The following is a 25,560-nucleotide window of genomic DNA, read 5'->3' on the forward strand; positions in this document are numbered from 1 at the left end:
ATCTGCCACCATGCTGCGCCACCCACCTCACAGTGCCACAGTAATAAATCCTTTCTACCACAGAGACAGAGAGCTGGCCAGGCTGGTTGCGAGGAAGATTGGGATCTAGATCGGGTTTCCGTTATAGAGAAATCTTCTTTTCTACCCGTTTACAAGTTTATTTTGCCTTTTTTTTAGTTCCACTTTTCCTCACTTTTAAAGGAATATTACACTATTTTGGTAAATGCTTATTTGATGTCTTGCAAAGGGTTTAGTGGGGAAGATGGACCACCCCCTTTCAACATTGAATCCCAAAAAGCTATACAGAAGAAATCGGCTTACCATAGACTCATGGAGAAAATGTACATTTACTTTACTAATGAGTACGTTGCATGTAGTTTTAGTATTTACTTCCTTACTGTCCTCTCTCTCTTCCCACCCGAACAACTACATGTTTATTCTACTTTTTGCAACCACATTTCCCCCTGGCACATTTACCGCTTTTGATCAAGTGTTTAGAACTTTACACAGCCCTTTTTCGGCCTTTATCTCTCTGAGGCGGTTTGTTTCTCTCTCAAAAAAGTCACGAGTGTTTTCTATTTATATTGCAGTAATGCTCCAGACCGTGAAATGTCATCCTTTCCAACAAGATGCTTCACTTCCCTAAGGGGCAGAGGTTGTTGGGATGTAGGTCGACATTACACTGCCACATTTTAGGACTGTCTTTTCCTAACAACACACTGTCAGTTATTATTTTTGAGGCTAAGAAATAACTGTCAATGAATCGATACATGCACTGAGTGTATAGAGCAAGAGAAGAGAGTTAGTACATTCACCAAGGCCGCACAATAGCTCTGAATTTTAGCAAATGTTTTTAAAATACATGTCGGGTTCATGGAATGCATACCATACTTGATCCAGAACTTCAGCTAATTTATGTATAACTTGTTTTCTTCATTCAGCCCGAGGAAGTTATAAAACAGCCTCTCACAGAATTGCTTTTTTAGTCCACAACAAGTGGTTACATTCTTCAATGCATCTTGTTTCAACCAGCAGTCCATAATTAAAAAAAAACGTTTTTTGTCCACCAAATTAGAGACTTTTCACATGTGCACCACATTTTATTCAAATCTGAAATCATTTAAAGCTACTAAAATGATTTGTTGACTTTGGCGGCCACTGTGGACAAAAGTGGTAGTGTTTCTTGGCGTCAAAGTCCCTTCAGAAAACCTCTTTTTTTACTACAGCAGAGTCTGTCAGTCTGCCAAGCTGTGTCCTGGTTCTCCCATTCCTCCCTTTCCTTCAGCGGGCCACCCTTGGGATACGGCCTGGGCTTCCAGCACCTCAAGGCTAAGCACTGCTACTGCTGCCAGGGGATTGCAGGTTGCAAGTTTCTTCTTCTCTTTTGGTCATCACCATCTTGGCTTTTTGCAACATGAACATCTTTGGACAGCAGAGGAGTGACGTAGAGATGCCGTATATGGCTCGACTAGCAGTAGCGACCTGTCAATCACAACCCCCGCCCTAAAGTATACCCTGCCATTGAGAGCAAGAACTATGTTGAATTAAAGTGTTTACTGAGCAAGTGAGAAGTAGGGTCGTTTTCTCTTAGACTACCATGTAATTTGACTTCTTTTGCTCCCCCCGATGACCACCGGATGTTTGAGGCACGTCAGCATTGGCTGAATACCTACTAGACTCAGAACCTTTCTACCTTCTGTCTAGCTTGATGTTCCCAAAGTATTATAAAATTACTATCATTATAGGTTGTTTGTTTTTTCTACATGCAATATGTGCATCACTCTAAAGTCCTAAAGTGCAAAGCTGTTCATGGCCATACTTAAAACATCACAATTCGGAGTACAGGGAAATTACAGGCGCACTATCGAGTGGATTTCCTCGAATTTCTTGTTTCATGTCTAACCCATTAACCACAACAATCCCAACAGTCTTTTGTAATGTTGTTTTTTTTGTTTATGCCAAACGGAGCGAAGACACTGCTTGGCGCAGCTAACAGAGATCAGTGTCTGGCCTCAAGAAAGTGTCAGTCAAGTGAAGGCATGGGAATAGACTGACGAGTCCTACCGAAGCTTGTACAGTTTTTCACAGGTGATAAGCTAACAAGCCACGGGAAGGAGGCGGTCCATGTTCTCTCTGATTAGCCTGAAGCTATTAGAAGGGCTCCTTGGTTGTTACATTGCTACAGTCAATGTGGGCGACTGTGCAGATATGCAGTTTGACGCTCCTGAAAAGCTACCGAGAGGACATACATTCTTTTTATTACACATACTGGGCTACGCCCTGAGGTAAAATATGAACTTCCATCCTCAAATGTTAACAAATAACAATTTTACTACCATCCAAAATCACTGAACAATCCAAGACAATTTATTTCCAAGATGTATGCACTTATAACTTAGATGTTTGTGGTTGGAAAATAAACAATGATAAAAAGAATAGTTTGGTTTGTGTGGGATTCAAACAGACGTGACATAACATGTTAAATTAGCATGCACAAGATGTGCAGTTATGCAGATTATGTTGTCTTGAGACAGGCCAGCTGTTTTTCAATTTCCATTCTAATGCAAAGCTAAACTAAACTAAGATGAATGGCTGGTGGTGGTTGCTTTATTTCAACTGTGCAGGTTTGAGGCATTAATCTTCTTATCTGACCAATTGTCAGACACTGTCTGACATGTAAACAAAAGTGAAACCTAATTCAATCGGTTCTGTCCATAGAGCTGCTATGTTTATACCAACACAGCATGCAAAAGCCCTTTTTGTAAACTTGTGAACTGGCTGAGACAAAGCAGTTGGAGGACAGAGGACATGAGAAATTAATTATAAATTATAAAAAAACTCATAGTTGTGTTCTGAATTATGGACCCCACATGTTTTATTTTCTAGTACGAAGTCATGCAGAATAACTGAGTAGCTCCGAGTTGTACTAAAACCCTAAAAGATGCCTTTACTGTTGGTCAACATAGTTCTCCAAAATGCTTGAAAAGGGAGGGGTGAGCTGAAGGGTATTTAGTTGGTTGCAACCAGCCACTAAACCTTATGCACTGTTCCTTTAAGTAGTGATTGAAAAAACACTTTATTTGAAAGTGTGCATTAATGTTAGCTGTAAGAAGCTGTGTGTTTATGTGAGAAGCTCTGCGGCTGTTAGATGTCAAGTATTGAACATGACATATTGGCTGTGAACATGGTGAAGTGTGAAGCCTGAGCTAAAAACAGGTAATTACACATGCCATGTTTACTGGGGCTGTGTGTGTGTGTGAGCATGCATTTAAAATGCTCTTGAAAACTGAAAAGCTGTTCTTGATCATTGGACTGATTGGAACAAATGTGGTGGGTACATTCTTCAATCATCAAATTATATTTTTCCACTATATTTCATCAACTTAATTTGCATTTAAAACTACACATGCACCACCGCACATTTTACAGCTCTGTTTCTCGATCCCTGTAAAAGGTATTTACAATAAAAAAAACTTGCTACTTCCTATTCTTTTGAACGTAAGCTTAAGAATTTGAGAAACAGACCTAAAGCATGACAGTATAGCATCAGTTGTTTCAGAAAATGCCCTTATGTTTGGATTTTAAGTTGCCGATTCCAACCCATGCACTCTGAAATAAACATCTGCTGTTCTACCACAGCGCTGACCATTACGTATTCGTGTGGACATATTTATTTGGTGTGTCCACCCCAATAAGAGATGCTAATTGATTAATTTAAACACAATATGTGCCACCACACATAATACACTGTTAACGGGTTGTGATCATTGCATGTGTTTCTGTGGAAACTGGTTGGCTGATCCCACTTTTGAGCAGAAATATCCTGAAACAGTTAAAGGAATTACGACCTCTTTTATGTTAACACCTCATGCAATAATGTGCAATAATGTCTAGTTAACCCCACCATCAGATTATATTGTATTTTTAGGGTTACTTATTTATAATGACAATGCAAGTCATTCTAGCTGCAGTTGGAAACATCAACTATGATATTTGTGATTTCTTGCTGTTTTGCTGTTTTATTACAACTTTAAAAAAAATAAAAAAATAAGTGGATATATTTAATCACTTCATGGAGCTTACAGACACTAAATATAATAGTGATCAAGAGCACAGACATTTCTTTCACTTGAGCTAATCATATTCAAGTGCTGGTTTCACATAGCTCTTGAGAATACCATTAAGAAGGTAGTGTTGCTAACTGCTGACCTCATTTAAAGCGGACCGTTTCTGATTCATGGCCTGTTCATCACTGATCCTGTTGTATATCCTCTTATATTTGAGTTAAATAGGATGAAATTATCTTTGAAGTAAGATTTCAAAGTGCCATTTAAAAGTGACCTGACTTATTGTTTTGTCTTGTACATGATTTTTTCCCCCTATTAGCTTATTTTCTCATTGCACAACTCCTGTCTCCCTCTGTTGCTCTGCAACAGCCTGCTGCTTCCAGGCTGCCGGCCCGGCCGCTGGTTAAGGGTTAAGACCGCTCATCCAATCACTTCTGTTTCTCTATGGAATAGCTAGCGTCTTAAAATACGTGGCGAGGTCTGCTAGCAGGGTTCTGTACGTCTGATTCCTCGCAGAGACAAGGACCCTCAGCAGCAGTAGCACTCCGGTACAGCAAGCGGCGGTATGCACCTCGTCAAGTTGGTTGCGAGCCACCATTTTTTAAAAAAAAAGAAGAAGCAAGCACTTTCCCTGTGAACACTGTGTATAACACTTGGACCTGCTGTCCTCCCCACCCCGTGGCGCATCTCATCCTGCTTGGCCACCTGAAGCACGATGAAAAGCAGGTTTGCGCATGCTAGCTGCTAGCTTGCGAGGGGAGGGGAGGGGGGGGGCGTTTAACAGCTGCTAAAACTATGACTCAGACAGTGAAGGCATAGGTAGATAATCCACAGCCAGCCACTGGTGTGCTACTTACTTATTTGATATAGCCGGGTCATCCATGCGTGCTTTTAGTGCATGTTTATGCAAGCTTGGTCCCCTGGTAAGCTCACGGCCACTGCCTTGCACTGCTCTAATATGGTGGTTACAGTTACAGTACTTCTGGTTCAGCCTCAGGGAAACACTGTTATCTCTATCAGCACTTTTGTCTGTAGCTTGCACTGCACCGTTAGCTTTGAGACGCCAGCCATTTTGAGGACCTGGCATCAAGGGAGAGTTGAGAGTAGATCAATGGCAACAGCAACAATCAGCCAGGAAGTGTGTAGGAGTCTTACAAAACCTTGAGCAGTTATTACGGTCATGCTGAACTGTAATCAGTCGAGCTTGTCAAGGGGGCACAATTACGTCTAAAGTCTAGTTTTTGAACACTTATACAAAATGCTATAAATGAGCAGGAACTTGATAAGGAGAGTTGAAGAGTTCATTTTATGTTTTGAGTGAACGGGATTTATGCATGGAGAGAAAAATTATTCCAAGAGTATGTATGTTTTATTCTTAATAGGCATGAGGAAAAAAAAAAGATAATTCATAATTATAATTACATCCCAGTTTGCTAGTCTATTTGAATTCATAGAAAAGTTTTGTCAGATTGGTCTGCAGTAAAATCATTGTCATTTCAGGCAGCTCTACACACATAAAATGGATTTGATAGATGTTTCATGTAAATGTAATTCTACTTGTGAATTTTTAAAATTGGCTTGGTTGAGAAATGGTCCTATCTACAAAAACGATACATGTAAATTTTAAAGGATTTAGATTGAAGGGTTATACCTCTTACAGTTAAAAATATGCAAATATTCGGTGTTTCTGTACCACATCAGTGAGCTTCGGCATTTGCACAAGTCACACTCCTTTTATTTTGAAGTGCTTTTTTTGGGCGACCTTTGGCAAAAGGGTCACATGTCCATAAAAGAGTAAGTTTGAATTATGATTTCAATGTGTGTAAAGCAGGGTAATTAGGTTTTTCTACTGAAAATGATTTAAAAAAATGTACTAACACATCTTTAATCAGCAATTAGGCAGATGCTGGAGCCAATTTGGGTGTTTTGATCATTTGGTGAGGTTATTTAGGCATTTGCATTCGAGGCCAGTTGAGGGTAAAATCATGGTCATGGTAGTTGCCCTCATGGTTAATTAATATCTATATATAGCTGTCTGCCTTAATATGTTTGTATGCATGGCCCGAGGCATAACATTGCAATATGAAGATTATCCATGTCCTGCAGGACAATGTTACAAGTAAACCTTCAAGTGCATGGCCATTTGAGCCCACCGAGACATACCACTGAAAGATGTCTGCTAGTTTGTTACGTAAAGAACAAACTCAAGCTATCCTCTTTTTCCATTTACCAGTGCCAGTTAGTTGTCTTAGCTACAAACTGTTTTGTTGACCTTTGTCTCTAAGCTCTGCCCCAACAATCAATCAATTAAAAAATCAATCAATTTGACAATCAATCAACCTAAGGAAAACCACTATTCCTGTGAAGAATGCATGTCTACATCGAGTATACCCTCAGTATCTAGCTTAGCATAGAGGTGCTAACGCTGTTCATGATGTGCTGGCGTTCTTATACTCAGGAATTTGTAAATAATAATAATAATAATAACTTACTGTATAGACATAAGAGGAGAAATAACATAACGCATGAAAGTAAAAACAAATATTTTTGTAGTATTTTTTGATATAGGGTGTCAAAGAAAAAGTTTGGGCCCAGCCCCAGGTTTCATAAAATGTCTGTGAAAAAAAAGGTGAAAATACAGCAATTTATAAGACCAAAAACCCTTTTGTATGCCACCCAAAATACTTTTTTATCAAACATGAAAAAAGTGATGTTTAAAAGAGGAAGAATCTGAGTCACACCAAAAGAATTTAAACTAATGCCGAGTTGGCCATTTATCTCCTAGACAGGTGAATATTATCTCTGTGACAGTTCTTATCTTTGCCTGATCTATTGCTGGTATAAAAGAAATAGTCAACTTCTACTTTTTAAAACTTTACTCTTTTGGAGATTTTCTGTATTGTATTCATACATTTTATGTATATTAACAAAAAGGGGCCTTGTTCTGTTCAGTGTGGAGTCGACCCCTGGAGCTATCACACCTCCACTTGACAGTTAATCGCAAATCACCATCCCCGATATACATTCAATTAGCTGCAACGGGATCGAGACTCTCGATCAGAGCTGAGGAGATAAGGGTTTTATGTTGCTGACAGATTACTGTAGTCATCCTCCTAATTGGACCTAAAGTTGACCCAAGGTTGTATCCTTAACTAGTTTCACTTGATTAATAGTTCAATTGGAAATGTAATGCAGACACGAAAACCAGTCTCTCGTACCCGGTGCCCTAAAAGTCATGTACTTGTTTGATCCGCTCAACTCAGCTCCCTCCCTTTCCACCATAAGTAGTCTTTCTCACTGTAACTACCACACTAGCTGGAAGTGTCGCATAATCACGTGGATGTCTTACATGTGAGTGTGTGTCCGCCACGACAAAGAAACCTAATTGACTTTCCATTGGTATTGTTTCCGTGGTACCACCACCATGCAGTATGTTGTAAAGAGGTCATTGCAAATATTTCTATGCGATCTGGCTGGAATATTGATGTAAGGTCTATCAATCCACTCGGCAACAGTTAAGCATATTTCCCAAAGTGACCATTACTTTGACTTAGTCCTTTAGTTATTCAGCATTGTTAAGTGTCACATTGACAATTCTGTATAAAGCTGGCAATCGCATGGCTCCATTAAACCATGTATCTTTCATAAGAAAAAGCTGCACAATTATTCAGTTGCATTACCAGAAGCTATGTATATTAATAATGCAATAGATCTTTAAAAAAAAAACCTCATACAACCATAGTACTATAAAATGTAAAATACATGGTTTGTCTGTGAATCTTTCGGGGGAGAATTGAAGACAACATGTCTGAGTTTGTGTGCCTGTGTTTAACAACCTGACATCCTTGTGGGAGGGGCACGTCTCAGACAACTCAGGAATGCTTTCGTGAACCCCGCTAATGGGGGTGATGGTGCTCATTTAGCAGCCACAGAGAGTCTCGTTTAATCCCACAGATGTGTCTTATCAGTGTTTTACAGTTTTTATTACCTTACTTCCTCTACTCTTTTCCTACTTTTTTCTCCCCCGGCAGCACAGATGGAATTTGGAGAATGACAGTGGCATTGACGTCAGAGAGTTGGCTGCAACGCATGCTGCACCACATGAAGTGATAGCATCGGGCAAATTCGAAAATTCTAATCACTATTATGTTAGTTTGTCCAATTACTTTGGAATCTCTAAAAATGTAGGGGACTGTGTAAAATTGGCTGTAATTATATCCATTGCAGTCGTGTAAATAGGCAAAATTAGACAAATTATGTCACAGTCCAAATATTATTGGCCTTGACTGCAGTGGAGGCTTTGTGGATGATATGATGGAGTGCAGATCCCCAACAGCCCTCACTGCCGTAAATCTCCAGCGGTGGCTTCTGCTTCACAGCGAGAAAAATAGCGGGGCAAGGTGGTCCGACAGAGACTAAAGCCAGAGAAGATCTGCTATGGGGGGGGGGGGGGAGCAGATGATGGAGTGGACTTATAAAGAGAGCAAGAGAGATGACATACTGAGAAGGTGCAGCCAAAGCAGGAGGTAGCGTGAGCAAAGAGGAAAAATTCTAAGTTCAGGGTGAGGACCAGATTCACTAAACCTGCCTCACCTTCTTGCAGATGCATTTTGTAGCTTTACACCTGGCTTATTTATCAAACGATGAAACCAATCCATCATCTGATGCATACATTGCATCAAGTCATTGCAGTGCATCTCTATTCTTCATGCATATGCATTTAAGGTAAAATGGCGTTGATATACAGTGCATTACAAATATATGCATCCAAAAGGTGAAATAATGCCAATGTTTTTCCCCGTTAATCAAACACTCAGACTCTCATAATGGCAAAGCTTAAACAATGTTTTAGATTCATTTGGCCAATGTATTAAGAAAATATCAAACTAAAATATCTCAGTACTTTGACACTTGTTTAGCTCTGATGTCTCCCATTTCTCTTGATCCCTTTTGAGACGTTTCTACACCTTGTTTGAAATCCACCTGTCGGGTGTTCAATTGATTGGACATGATTTAGAAAGGCACACGCCTGTCTATATAAAGCATCGCAGCTGACAATGCAAAAAAAGAACAATGAGGTAGAAAAAACTGCCTGCAGAGTTTAGTGACAGGAGAATGTCGATTGAAGTGGACCCCGTAATTCCTAAATTGAAGAAAGAAAAACCAGGACTATATAGGTAGTGGTCCCTCTGGCTTTTTTTTTCTTCAAAAATGTAGCTGAAATGCAACTGTAGCTCTTTAGAGACACATACTCGGACACAAAATGTCTTCACAGACTTGAATGATTGGATGTTTGAGGCTTTGTCACAAAACAGCAGGAGTCGTCTCTGGACATGATTATCATCACGGAGTAATTCATTAATGGAGCTTTAGTGATGTTGGTTCAGATAGGACTAGTTTGACCTGCGGTCATGTCACTTGCATATTACAGACCATAAAAGAGGCCATCACATTTTTACCAGCCTAAATACACACTGGGCTTAATAATTAAGGAAATGACCAATGGTATTAGTCCACCAATCCCTTTTAATACAATCCAATATCAATGGGTGTTTTGGGGTGATTTGCCAATGTAAAGACAGGCGTTGACCAACTGTATACTACAAAAGCCAGGTCAATGGTTAAACCATTTTTTTGCTGGATTTTGCTAGATGTAATTCCATTTTTATTTAAAAATTAATCTCACCCATTGTGTGACGTCGTCTTCACATGCTTTTCATCTGTTTGTTTTAGACACGGGCAGTTTAATGATTCCTGTGGTCAACAAACAGGAATGCAGTGTTTCATATGTGTTTTTAGAGTGTTACCACGCAACAACATGATAGGGTGGGTCTCATTTTTAAAACTGTGCTTTGGATCCACACTAAATGTTTGCTTATTGACTAAACTGAGGAATTGATGTACCTTGTGTTCTCCTTCCAGGACCCAATTTCCTGTTATAAAATCCCAGATCAACTTGGACTTGTCCACACATGGATCTGGGTCATATCACGCCCTGTGCACACCCATATTCAACCATGTATGATCAATATAAAGCACCTCTTGAATGTTTATGCATCTAAATGAACCTTCTGATAAATGATACAGTGAACCACAGCAACTGAAGAGAGGAAGACAAAGAAAATTAATTTTCCTCTCGAGGGTGAGGTGTTCCCAGAAAACGCAATGCATCCAAACTTGGCCTGCTTTAAGACGAGGACTGAAGCCGAGGATATGGCGTGTAATGATTTTGCACGAGCTGTCACTGGCTCCGTTTCCAGACTTTTCTTGTTCACTCAATCCATAATGTGGCAGGTGGTGAAGATGTGCTGGCTGACGTGATTGGAGAAGATAAAGTGTATGGGCGCCCCATGATGTCACAGTGCGACACAAGTCTTTACTGAAGAAACATACAAAAAGTAATTCAAAAAACTAGTGGCCCATCTTTAAAAAATACTGTTGGAAATGTTTTTTTGTGTTTCTACAACCGGGAGAACCAATGTTCTCAATGGGAACATGAATAAAGGTTACATTTTTTAAAAAGCATAAAGTCTAGCCCTCTTCTCTGAGTGGCGGTCCGGGAGTGGGGATGATGGCGGGACAGCGCTGATAAAATATTAAGCAGATATCAAGCTCTACCTGTTTGAGGTGGGTTTAGACGGCGTTTAGTCTTCTGAACCCCAGAGTGGGGGCTCAGCCCTTCGTCGAACCTCTTCATCGATCTCCCAAGTCCTACCAGTCCAAATAGGGCCTGTGGAGGGATAAAGCAAAAAAAGTCAATATAAGTAAATTGTTCATGTTTATGACATGATCCTACAATAAATATTAGCATAAACCATAAGTATGACTCGAAGAGGCAAGAGAGTGACTTGGAAGAGCACCCTCGATTTTCATATTCATAGCATGAAGCCACACAGGATTACCATTGCCTACAGTTTTGGAGTCCTTAGAGCCACTGAATCCACCAATAACGCTGCCAACGTTCACCAAGATATGAACAACATTGCCAATTGTGTCCAGAAAAAAAGACTTACTTATGGCTGAAATATGAATCATGTTGCCTTGTTTGGACTTTCTAGCTTCCTCTCAGTCTGCAGCACATGGCTAAAGTGAAGCGAGGACCGTTCACGGACCAGGGAGGGAGTGTGAACTTTCAGTGTTGGCTGCGTTGACGTGATCGCTCGAAAATCCTGGACTAAAATAATGAAATAAGAAAAACTTATCCTTAATCAAAGCCAAACTTCACACATAAACTCCTAACATATAGAGCTATGTTATCGTTATTGTCATTTATATAGTTGCAATATAAAAAAAAAACTTTTAGGGTTTTTTTGTGTGCTTTTTTTCTGTGGACTATCATAAACCTATCAATCATAAATATACCACTAACACATATATGATCTTATTATCTATATTCACAAGTTTTTTTGAATAGTGTAGCTTTTTTAATTATTCAAATAGTTGGGAGATATTATGTCAATGACCAATGAGTCGTAATCCCACAAATCACCACATGCCACAGTAAAAACCTTTACCATTTAGCTCAGATTAACAAACGACTAGACAAAGACCAAATGCTCTATGAAAATTAAACTAAGCTCCCCTTAGTAAATTAATTAGTATTGGCTAATGTATTAGTGAATTAGCCAATTCAACCTGACAAACAACACAGGTTTGAAAACATGCTCAAAGAATCCCTAAATACAGGTTTCAGCTGAACACAAGGTGAATCATGGTGTTATTCAAATTTAGAGCAGAGCAATTATCTAAAAAAAAACAGAATAGAAACAAAGGTACGAGCAGTGTTCTCGCAAAAACACCTACCATTTCACATCCTCTTTTCACCTTTTAGTGCGTGTTGGTGAAGGCATGTATTACTCACGTTCACATTGAGAGGACTTTGCTTCCCTTGGGAACAAAACACAATTTGACTTTTCTACGCTACAGAAGCAACATTTATATATTAGTTCATTTATGATTTAATAGTTATCGTGACTCTAAAAGTTTTGATTATCTTCATTGTGTTTGTCTATTGTCTGTGTTAAGGCGGATCCCTCATCTGTGTACTGCAAACCAAATCTACATCTATGTTTACAAATAAAGCACCATGAATTTAATATTATGGCTATTTATGAGACTCATTAAGCTTCCAGTGATTCATTCACTGCTGTGATTTTTTTTTAGCTGTGGTCCTCTTTATTTAGAGGTGTGTTCAAATTAACATTGGGTTAATTGCTCTGAAAGTCTGCTCCCGCTCCATAGGTAATATGATGTGGTCAGAGTCACGTGGCTGCTTACGAGCCACAGCCAAGATGTGTTTATACACCAATTAATGCGAGGAGAAAATAATGAGTTACTAACAAGTGTCATTTGGTTATGGCTATCACATATGAATTAAAAGTACTTTACCAGAGTTTGCCTCTGGTTGTCTAGCAACAGATATTGTAACAGACACTGGCATATTAAATTGCCAACTCTGAATATTAGTGGCTCTGGATGTGACTGCTGCTGGGATGTGGAATTCATCTTCCAGTTTTACATGTTGAGTCTCTCAAGCAGATTAATGTTAAAGGTGTGTCTGTGGGCGGGCCCCTGAATCTCTTTCCAACGTTGTCACCACGTTGCCTTCAAACAACCAATAGCACGTGAATACCAGTGGTATCAAGTCTGCACAGTCTGAATAACTTTCCCCAGGATAAGTCAATATTTCCATATAATTTCTATTTGTCTGCACAACGTGATTAATAATATGTCCAGGCCGGTTTTATAATCAATAAAGAAGACACAGAGGCCAGTGTAAAGGTTTGGCAAGGAATATATAATATTATCCAGGCATGGCGCCATTAAAGTACAACCAATTGTATTTGGCCCAGCTGACAACAGACCACACCTGACTGCAGTGAGCTCAGTGATGTTGGGTGCGATCAGGAACTGAAGAGGTTCAAGAGACATGCACCATACAGGCAGCCATGTTTTTCCTCCTCCCAAAATCTAGCCTGGACTTGCTTTCAATTTATATTTGCACGCCAACAGGCTTTGATATCATCGTGTGGTTTACATTTACATAAGAACGAGATGTCTGGGATGGCTTCTTGAGCCTGCCGCCCCTGCAACTCAGCCCAGGATAAGCAAACAATGAATGGATAAATGGTTGGATGTAAGAGTTTAATTAATTAAACATATAAGGGAGAGAGGAAATTGTATAGACTTTTTCATTTTCCAATTACTGTCAATGGGCCTGACACTGTTGAATTCATGTGATGTGCTGTATTTACCCATGACTGATGATTACCTGAACACAAATAACTTATTAATGGGACATGGCCTGAACACAGTTGTCATCGTTACCGGATTGCCTATGAGCCGCGATAATGGGTGTCACAATGTATAATAGTGAGACACAATACAGTTTATCTAATGGCTTGAACTGCATTTTCTTGTGTGTGTCTCATATCACAAGCCCACTGGTTGCTACAAATGGTTCAAACTTAACAGGCGCAAAAGTATGAATGACACCAAAAAATGTATTTAACGGGTTATCTTGTTTTATAGTATCAACACATACAGCTGATTTCACACAAATAGTGGGTGGTTTGAGAATTTTAAACACCTTTTTTTGTGGCTGGATTTTCATCAATGGACATTTTTAACAACAATCAAGTTGATAGAAAATATACTTAAATCCTTCTGATGACTGCTGTTATCCAAAATTAATCAAATATCAGTGTAATTTAAAAAGCTGAAACATGCATTTATATTATATTTGTAGTAAGTAGTGCGTAAGACAAATGACATTTGTTCATAAATATTGGATAATATATGTACTCCGTGTGAATTGGTGTATGATCATACATACATTGTTATGAAATGCATCACGCCAGATTACTCCAGAATGTTATGGTTCTGACTACCTCAATAGGTTTAGCTTGAAGGGTGAGTGTAAGTAATTTATTCCTGGGCATTTCTTCAGAAACACCCACACGGTGGGTTTTGATTGCCAGTCACGGGGATCAAACACATTGAGTTTCAGCTCTAACTCCTTTATTCTGATGTATGCACTTTTTGAACTCCTTTTGAAATATTGTACTCGAAAATATATAGTAAGCCATTTACCTCCTGCAAATGTGACGGTGTGATGATCAGCGGTTAGCACTTCCAACATGATTATGCCCTTCGAGTGTTCCCGAGACATTTACTTGAAAGCCTCTTATTTTTGTAATCACTTCCTCGATGTACTTCTTCATATTTCCAGTTTGTATTGTTATAATTTCATTTTATTTCGTAGTTTTCTTTGTGAACTTCCATGTTTTTTTATTTCTTTAGTTTTTGTTTTCAAGCATCTCACTGCAGACCTACTGTATGTTACCACGTGTCACGTAAAAACTTGAACCTTAAACCTAATTTCTCTAAATTCGCCCAATGGCCAGTTTGAACTTTCTTTTATGTCGTCTTTCTTTCTCACACACGCAGCTTTTGCTCATTGACATTTCTTTTATTTTCTACACAGAACATCTTAAATGAAATGGATGTCACATTATATGAATAAAATTCATTTATTTTTATCTCCCCTTCGTCCATTTTCTTCATTTCCTTCCATATTTTATTTCTTTGCGCCCCTCTTTTTCTCTCTGTTCTTGACTCTTGACTGGGTAATAAATCATTCAGCCTAGTTGAAGGAGTTTGGAGCACACTCACATGGTCTCTGTGACCTAGAAATACTAGCAGCCTTCTTCACATGGTTGGCTCTTTGACAGAACTCTTTCACGTCAGCTCTTGCCCTGTGAGGTCAATTCTTATCTTCTTGGCACACTCTTGCTGTCCTTTCAACTGCGATATTCTGCAAAAACCTGTCAGTTTGTATGCACGAACCAGAGAAGTGCTTCATGTGTTCTTATAGGATTGATAGGAGTTGATTTCTGGAACAATGGTCTTCAGACTGTTTCCAAAAACTGTATTCACATTAAAATATAAGTTCTTATTTTGACTGAAGTCATCAGAGATCATTCTGAACGATTTTCTAATCACATAATGACACGTAGTAATTAAGCAGCACAAAGGCGTTGAGAAGATGGTTCACATTTAAAATGGACAGCAACTACCCGCAATACAATATATGTAAAAGCGATTAGAAACATGCAGTGTTTCCCACATATATACTATATTTGGACGAGCCCCCCAGGCAAGATCGCATACGTATATTTGGAGACCCATTTTATAATTTTCTTTTCTTTTTTTTATTATCTAATGCCATCTGCAATCAATTAACTAATGGACTAGTGACAGCAGGATGCCGCGGGCACAGTCTCCGGCCTAATGTCTTTGTGTCCTTCATCGCAAGTCTCGTCTTACAACCAAGACACAACTCGGTGGCACACGCCGAGTGAGTTACATTTGCTTTTTTAGAAATGATGAGCGTACATGAATGGAATTTCCTTAGTACAAACGTGTTTACATTATCAATATCGCAGCATAATTATTACCACAGGTATCTATCCAACTCTCAAATCCAGCACGCTTAATAAAATACTCTGTGATCAGTGGAGCCCTGATGAATCTACTATTCGTTAAATGACTACAGCATGCCGGCTATAGCAAGCTTAATGAAGCAAATATAATGTCATTTAAATTACAGTGAGGTTAAAGCTTTGGCTGTAACTCGGTTAACAGGAGAATAAAGAGCATTTCAATGAAGAGGGATCATTTGAAAGTGACTAACAATATCTATAGAGAAACAGAGACGGTGGCGATCAGACCTGATCAAGGAGAGCCTCTTTATGGAATGAAGGCCCATGCAGACAGGAGAGGACTGGGTCTGAAATAGCGAGCATAATTTGGCGATGCTTGGAAAAACTCAATATGTTTCACGGCCAAATTTCCGCTGTGTGATAAATCAAGTCTATTTGTGGTTCATCGGTCAATATCGTGATAAATATACAAGTCATGAGCAAGCTTTGGATAAGCTTTATCCAATAATGATCCACAACAACTGGTAGCAATCACATGTCAAAATGTGTATTATGTTTGTTTGCAGGCATATGTTGACTCGCAACCTGCTACTGGTTGTATTGTTTGTCAGCATAACTGCTTTGTTGGGGATGAAAATAAGAAAATCTATATTGCAACTGAGATGAACAGCATGCACTTTATTGAGAGTGCAGACAAACAATGTCAGGTGTTGGTGAAACTAACATCTGATATGTGTTTCTGAGATGGGATGTCAAAGATGTGTTGTATTTATTTATTTTGTATTCCAGACATTCTAGTCCATCTGACAACTGTTAGTAGGGCGACTGAGCTAGACATTTGGGTCAAAACATAAGTCGAATTTGTGGCGTGGAGGGTGTGTTTTTTGTTTTGTTTTTACGAATTAATTACAGAGCAACCATGTGGCCAATTTAAGCCATATTTCTTGGGAGGCTCTTGCACATCATTTCCAGTTATTGGCACAGGTATCGTGTGTGTAGCTCAGTATCGCTTTTTTTTAAAAGACAAAAACTCCATCGGGTTCTGCCCCTTAAAGGCTTGACCCCCATTACATCCAGCACATATAATGGGTCTCTGACCAGTATCATGCACTAGATCAAAGGCGCATAAAATGCTGTTATAGAGCACAAATACATTTCCTTCACAATACCACTGAGCTGCACTCTCATCACAAAGCAAGCTTAGTCAGCAAGCTGGAGTTATACTGGTAAGCTATTTATTTACTTCTTTTTTTTTCACAAAGCAAGCTTGTGGTCAGAGGTTCAGGAGATTGTGAGTTACATTTTTGCTGAATTCACATGGGAGATAGAGTGGCAGATAAGGCCCATGCGAGGGAAATGCCTTAGTATGCTGAGGTTTTGGTCGGGTTGTACTAGTTTTTGGAAGGCCAGGGTGTGCGCTCTGGGAGCTGGTTGCAATGGGCCTGTCGTCCACATTGACACCAGCCGGTGAATTGAACATTCAGCAGCAGCAGTGTGAACCAGACCAACTGAGGAGGAGTTTCTCTGACTGGGGCACCAAGTTGCTCAGGCAGGTATACCCTGAGGTGTAATTAAATACAAATGGCTGTTTGACTGCAGAATCCTTGCTGGTGCATTGTCAACCAGCTGTGCTCTTGTTTTTTGATTCATTAACCTGTTAATATGTGTGTTTGCAAGCATATGTTGACACGCAACTTGCTCGTGGTTAAATAGTTTGTCAGCAGAACCGCTTTGGCTGAAAAGACATAACAGCTGAGGATCAAAAGAAGAAAATAGACGTTTCCACCGAGATAAACTGCATTCACTGTATAGAGTTTGCAGACACACACTGTTCTCAGGGGATCTGCTGATATCATGTGTTTACTGAGATAGTGCATGGGATGTTTTCAGGCATTTCTATTTTTCCTTTGCTGTTGAGAATGGGGTTGTAAATCTGGGATACAGGTACACACCCTTCTGAACTCCATCACTGCTTCGTGTGTGTAGGTGCACAGCTATGCAGCTGGCTTAACACACGTCCAATACAAGTTGAATGAAGAACCTTGGAGGTTTTAGCTGCGGGGAAATGGTTAACAGTGAAAACAGGAGTGGACATCAATTATAGGGATTGCAGATACACGGACGAGTTGGGCCAAAGATATTGGAACAAGAGTCCCTGCAAAGCTTGTGGCTCTGTGAAGCTAAAGTACAGCTGAAGCTGATGGGCATGTGAGTAGCTTTGTAGGTATCTAGTCATGAGCCAATGTACTGGAAAAATTGAAAATGTTACAATATGATAAAACGAGAGGAAAGATCAGGGTGGCGCTAAGCACTAAATCCTGAAGGCAGCACACATTGCATGGCAATCAATCCAAGATATTTCAGTCTGGACCACATTGATGGAGCTGACATTGCCTCCACAGAGGCAGAGGCATGCCTATGGCATGGATCAAATGAATTACTACAAAAAGGAAACCTGGATTTACATACTGTTAAGCCTCTAAACAGTATGGGAATCCAGTTTAGAGGAACTGTCAAGTCACATAGTGCCTCATGTCAGAAAAAAACATCAAAATCTTACCAACAAAACACTACTAGCATTACGTTGCTACTATCAGGTTAAGTTTTTATGTTATGGTTATTTTCAGGGAAAGAATGAGTGGCAGCCAGTATTTAGTCGTGACTAACAATCCAAAGGGCCGTTTCACACCAAAATAAAAATCTGGGATTTCTGAAAATTTCTCCCAACACAAGAAAAACTACCCATGATTTAAGTTTCATAAAGTATAATTTTGGGTGCATTCTAATGATGCTTTGTCTCAAAAAATATTGTCATAAATAATACATAATGTATCTATCACTCATGTCAAGACTGCAATTATCCCTTTACTTTCATCACAATGTTTATACAACTTTAATAACACCAGAACGTGTTTCTATTTGTCTGAGTTTTATGCAAATGATGGCATATCAAAGAAATCCAACTGATTTCTGTCAAGCTATCAATGATTCATTATCAATGACCTTTTCATAATGAAAATAAGAAAGCTGCAGAGCACAGTCAATTATAAAAAAAAAATAACTTTGTTTGAATCACTGCACTTCGACACCTGCTGTGACGCACTCAAGCATTTAGTCAGTTTGCATTATAATATTAAAGCACCTGCTCAGTTACCTAATCTGCACTCATTGCAAACTTTCTGTCACTATTGGAACTAAACATATTGAGATATATTGTGAGAGAAAGTAAAACAGTCGAGTAAAAATAAATAGAAATTGATTCATTCAATACATAGAAGAGCCTATAGGTACAGTATAAAATGGATATGTTTTAATATGTATGAGGATTCATGCACATGAGAGATTGCCTTCCAGAAAACAAATATATTGACCTACTGTATCAGAAGGCATCGAATGCCAGGTAAATTTCAGATTCTCATTGTCTGCTTTGAAATGCAATATAAGCCCATGCTTACATTTAAGGGCAGGAGGAACTGTGAGGATGTCCTACCGCTGTGAAACGTCCTAAAACACCTTGACTACACCAGCTGCATAACTAAAGCTTCAGCAGAGCAGCGTAAGCCCTCTGTGTCTACACTGCATGCATCCACTGTACTGTGAGTGTTGGCACCACTTCCACCTCAACACAACATCTGTGTTTGAGTTTGAAGAAAACGATTTCGGACACTTTCATGGATGTTATGAAATTAGTCTAACCAGTTCAGCGTGACACCGCTTCTTGTTTTGACTCATTTTTGCAGCAGAGCCAGAGAGAGATATGTAATGTTTCTTTACATTTTGGTTGGATATTTGGGTGCTATGCTGGAAGCAGTTTATGTAGCGATGAGCCTAGCGTCAAGCAGAGATTGGTCAACAAATATCTTGCGACCTCACTTCTTACTTTCGTCTTCAGCCCCATGCTCACCGTTGACATCACTTGAGGCAGTTATTCAGACCATCTGCAGCTCCCTTTAGAGCCCCAAAAGGCTACGTGTAACTTAAACGTCCCTTTTAAGTGTGAATTCATCTTCAGCCAAGCGGCCGGTGCAGACAGCTTCATTGTCGCAAATAGGAGCGGATCTGGTCCCTCACATGTGTCAAATGGACGATTGACAGAAAGAAGTGAAGGGACACACATACACAAACACTACATATAAACAAACAACCCAAAACCTTTCCTATGGTCCTTGCTGTTTCACCAAGCGAACACTGCAGCTATTACACAGGATGTAATGTACCCCAGTTTTCCAGTTATCACGCCACAGGGCCCTGTATATTTCGGTCACATGAGCAAGTCTTATTGGCTGGAGGAGGCCGAAGCATGTAGTTAAAAGTGCTTGAGAGTAAGTGGACCTTATCTTTCTCATATTCATCACAGATTCTCTTTGTGTATGTCTGCTTTGCATTAACAGTATAAACACACTGTCAGAAAATAAGCAAGGAGTTGTGTAAACACACTATTCCGCCGGATGCTTTTGTGAACCTGTTTTGTTATTTGAAGAACAAGGCATTGAGCTGTCACTCAGAAACTAAAGCGCCCAGGGATGAACACAGCAGCGTGACAATGTGATCCCACAATAACATCCCAGGGAAGACAAACAGAAAGCAAGAAAGACTTTGTGGCGTTAGACCATAATGTCACTCATCTCTGCAATTAAATTGTTACTACACATGAATGGGGAGGGAACCAAGTGAAATACACTGAACCGAAGGTAACCGAAGCACCACTGGTTTCTTTTCTCTCAATGATTGTAGAAAGACGCTGTGTCATCAGCAACTTTGTATTCCTTTACTGCTTTTCTTCATTATCGTCTTTTTTCGCTCCACTTCCTGGCCAAATTCCCAAAGCTGACAATACACAAGCCGAGAGGCAGCAGTCTCCTCTGCTAACAGACGGACCCACTCAACTTTTCACCCTCATTTATTCCTCTGTTTAACCCTTTTATATCTCTAAAGTCTAGTTTTTAAAAATATCCTGCATATAGTATGTATGTATTTATGTATGTATGTATGCGTGTGTGTGTATAAGTGTATACTTAAGTGTGGGTGTGTGTATATGCGTGTGCGGATATACGCACGTTTGTGTGGATGAACGTGTGTGTGGGTTTACGTACTCATGTGAGCGTGTGTGTGTGTGTATACATGTGTGTGTAAGTGTATATGTGTATGTGTTAGATGTGTGTATATAGGTATTTGTGTCTAGTCTACAATCAGCTGGAATTCAATAGTTGATAGAGTTTCTACCTGAGCGATGATATCCTTACTAAAGAGCTCCAGTAACAAAGAATGAGTAAGACGTGAATGAGGTTGTATCTGGACTTTATTATGTGTTTAAAAATCCGACAGGTGATAAATGGACTCTGCACTTCTAATGTATAAATGTATTCTCTCAGAGCCATCATCCATATCACTAATAGTTTAAGGTCAGCATGTATAAAACAGGAAACCACACTTAATACCAACTGCAATGGTTGGTGGAACTTTAAGAGTTTGAGATTTTAATATTCATTCTTCCGTTCCCCTTCATGTATCTCTATATGCAATTCAAAATGTGGATGGAGAATTTCAGGTGGACTGAATCAATTTGGTTTTCTATGGACAGTCAGTACTAACTCTAATAAATGAACAGCGGCTGTCATTTCATATGTGCAAAAGTGACAACATTCAAAAATCGGAGAAAGGGTTATAAAGCATCGAGACCAGTCGTCCATTCAGGGTCTGAAACCTGCTTCACAAAGAAAAAAAACAGGAAATCGTGTGTCTCATACCCCCAATTATTATTTCACATGATAGCCAGTCTTATAATAATCTTTAACCACACCGGTCTTGCCTCCATGGATTTTTTTCTTTTATTCACACCTAGATGAGCTTCCTCTTCATCACTTCCTCTCTATAACACAAGCCCAAAAACTGCTCATTTGGTTTGACAGTGGGCTTCACTACATGTATGGAGTCATAGGATCTCTCTCTTGAAGCGTTCAGAATAATTAAGTTACTGTGCTTCCCTTTTAGTTTCAGTGGGAAACTACCCATGAAATAGACAAGTGATCTCCAGAGACTGTCTGCACTGTAGAGAAGATTAAGACATTATCTGGATGGAGATGTACATGACTTGGGGCAAATTGCAGAGAGGGTGTGATGGAAACTGCAAACCCTTGAAATGATTTTGAGCGTAGTCTCATCAATGTTTATGGTGTTGGAAGATGTGAGCAGTGACATTCAGTAGCATACAGGGTGTACTGGAGTGCAGACAGAACTGACACACTGCTTTGTTCCAATAAGCTGCCTCCATTTCTGATATATATATCATTTATTATTTCCTGTATTGTTGGAACTTAATAGTCAGTTGGCTCCTCTCCTATACATTAGTATTCCTTGTAATGTTTGCACACTGTCTATTGAGCAGATATATCAGGGCCTGTTTTCTTTGAGTCATAAGAAGCTTATATCTATAATGCCTCACAATAAGCATAAATCTGGTTTTATAGACGTTTCTCTTATATTGGAGCACTATTTTGCCCGAGCTGAATGCTTTAATATCTGCACATTACTGTATGTCATACTCTGCTTACTGTCACAGTGACGAAAAGATGAAGACGGAAGGTAAACATTTTAATAAATGGAGATATGTATCATTGTGTCATGCATAAAACTATGCACCATAAAGCCAAGCAATAACCATGGTGTTGTCTATCCATTTACAAAAAACAAGGACATTTAAAAAAAAAAAATAGAGAAGAAACTTTAAGCATCTTTTATAATCAAATCTTCAGACATCTTCTTTTAAACAAAATGTATAAATCTGACACAAACACACACACACACATAATATAACACTTGTGAAATCACAATAAATATTAATTATCATATTGTGTCTTCATTTCCAGGCTTTAGAGACAAATTGAGAAACCTTAACACATCAGAATTGAAGAATTTATGTTTTAATTGACCAACCACATCGGTCAGAGGAGGAATACTCGTTCTCAACTGTGCAATTTAGGATCTTTGTCCTCAAAGTAAACAAGATTCATCGACAAACCCTTTTTTTTTACATTGTGGCTTTGACAAGATATTTCTACATTAGGATGTAAATGTTTCTTGTAAATAGAAAGCACTTCCCATGAACACTTTTTTTTTATTTATTCTACCATCTGCCATTTTGATTAGACAATTCAACAGCTGGATCATTTCACATTTTCTTACAGGCTGCTGCGGATTACAAATTAATTACATTGTACCCCGAGCTACACAGAGAAAAACTCAGAGGAATGCATTGGGGAATATATAAGAATACAAATACTTTCATGTTTATATACAGTACATCAGTGTAAGCATGTGTTGTTTTCCATTTCAGTATCTCTTCCACAACAGGAGGCTCAGAGTGAATGCCACTGCTACTGTCTCTGCATTGCTAAGTCACACGGACCGATCTATAACGAGATGACAGCATGTGTGTGTGTTTGGATTTGTCCTTGAACACAGGAAGTGGCCCAAGAAAGCTGGAGCACACTTCAGTCCAGAATGTCTGCCGCAGCTATCTTCTCCTCCATTTTGGACTCTCTGATTTTCTGTTCCCTCATAGGTCAGCATCGGCGGCTCGCCAGCAAAACATATTTGGATGTCAGCGTTGACAGGTGGGTGAACTGTATGTGTGTTAATTCAATCAAATTGTTATGCATTATCTGTTGTTATCATTTTGAAACACAAATTGGCAACACTCCAAATGAGACATTGCACAGCGTCACACGTCCATATAGGCAATCCAGGCTACTGCCTGTAGGCTGGCACCCGGACAAGGTCAACTAAAGGTCGGCTAACAAAGTGACCAATAGCAGAAACTAAGTGTTCAAAGCTAATGGATTGCGGAGGGATGTGTCAATCATGGCGATTCCCAATCCCACCCCCTGCTCTCATTAGCCAATGGTAGCCCGGCCTTCTGACACTACGTTGGATTCTCTTTGAGACAAAGCAAAACATAAGCGACGTGAGAGCAAGGAAATACTGCAGCATGTCTGCGTGAGCTTATTGATCTACATCTTAGTACATAAGAGAACTCTAATGCATAAGTACTCCAAAAACAGAGGAATTTGTTGTGAAGACATAATGTTGTATGCGGGAGCCATTTCTTCCTACCACGAGGGTTTTGGGAACAGACCAGTCGTTTGCCACCCTCCAATGAAACTGTTCTTGCAGAGGGTCGGGAGGCAACAACCGGTGATGTGTGGCCCTTATCCGTGGTGAGAACTGCCACCAGTGCTTGAGGCCACGGTGAAAGGTCCCTTTGAGCCTCTGGAGCACTCCTTACTGAATGGCATTGTCAATTAAGACAGCTTTAGACCCTCTTAGCCAAGCACTGAGCTCAGCTTGGTGCTTTGTAGCCGCCGTAGCAGGGCTACCAAACCCCTGCCAATGCTTCCAAAAACTTCAGAAGTTCTTTCAGTTCAAGGGTTATAAAGCTGGGTGTTTTTGTTTATGTCTTTCACCACTTGTGGGAGACAAGAAGGCCTGCTTTGCCCGGTTGGTGCATTGGCATGTTATATTGAAGCTTGGTATAGAAAGCAGGGGCTCCTGTTGCACCAGAGGCCTTATACTTCTCTGCTGCTTGGAGAAGCCTGAATCTCCTTTTTAGAGCTGTGAATGGCAGTGAATCTTTTTTTGTCTTTGGGTTTAGTGCCTATATTTTCCCTGAAAGGCATGATAAGGAATTCCCAGGGTGAATGTGCAGTCTGCAGGCATTTCGTAATATCATGATGAATTTTATGCACAGTGCCTGAAAAATGGACATTGAGAAAAGGCAGGGAATATTGCTTTTGATGGAAAATGGAATGAGATGTGTGAATTCAAAAAAGAAATTGGACAGAAAGAACAAGTGCCACTGGTGATGAGGGGGGAGCACATTGTTTTGAGAGGATGAGGTGTTTTATAAATCCGCCCATCCATCTATCCATTCTTCCATTTCCAGTCAGTTATCTGTCTCAGACTAAAGATAGTCGTCCAGATTCCCCTGTTGCTTTCAGGAGAAATCTGAGAGAATCGGTGCAAAATATCAAGTGCATTACGTAAATTGAGGGGTTTAAAATTCCCACTATAGCTGATTTTGTATGATACAATGTTAGATTTTCTGGGTTTGAGTTTCGAACATTCTTTGTGAATGCAGTGCTCTTCCACACTAAGTAATGCATGGCTTCACCACAAGCACATGAATGCAACACACAGAGACAGAATGAATTGTTTGTCATTTCCCTGATAATGATCTCTATTAGTGTTATCCAAATCGTACAGATTCAGAGTCCAAGCTGGTGCACCATAATAGGATTTACCTCTGAAAAGCATGTTTAAGTTCAAGAGTCAGCACGTGTTTCGAATCCTAATTTCATAGTTACTTCAACGTGCATCCTCTCTGCAATCACTCTGCAATTTGCTGTGAATGTAGAGACTTCACTGTATACATTATATAACAACAAAACATGTGTGTACATACACTCCACGTAAAAGTCATTAACATATTGTGTACAAACATCGCACTAAACATATTTTCACACCACTAACACTACACTAATTAATTTCCTCATGTATTATTCCACTCAACAGACTGAAAACCTAATATGACCGCAACTACAGCTGTTACCTGCTCATCTCGGTTAGGTAACACAAAAAGCCGAGCCTTCCAGCATACCTCTATAATAACTCCCCAGGTTGACATGTATCAAGGCCTCAGACATGAAGCACATCTGGTGTTTGGGGAAGTCACGGAGAACACGGAGTAACGTGGGCAGAGTTTTCCAAACTTCTCACAGGACTTTTATCCGCCCCCATTTAAATCCAAAAGCAATATAAATATTGCATTTTCTTTCAGTTGTTGATGCCGAATGTGTAGATTGTTGATGAAAATAAAAGGTCACAGAAAAATTCTAACAGCATAAAAAGACAGACGGGAAGAAAAAAAAAGTTTCTCTTTGCCTAAAAGAAAGTTGAATACATCTGCAGGTGTGATATAGTGTGTGTGATGTGTCAGGAAGTCTGCAACACTCCCTGATAATTGGCCATGACATAACATGTTCTAAACCAGC

This window comes from Clinocottus analis, unplaced genomic scaffold (assembly GCF_023055335.1).
Source record: "Clinocottus analis isolate CAN_PGR_092001 unplaced genomic scaffold, fCliAna1.0.p SCAF_22, whole genome shotgun sequence".
Taxonomy (NCBI): domain Eukaryota; kingdom Metazoa; phylum Chordata; class Actinopteri; order Perciformes; family Cottidae; genus Clinocottus; species Clinocottus analis.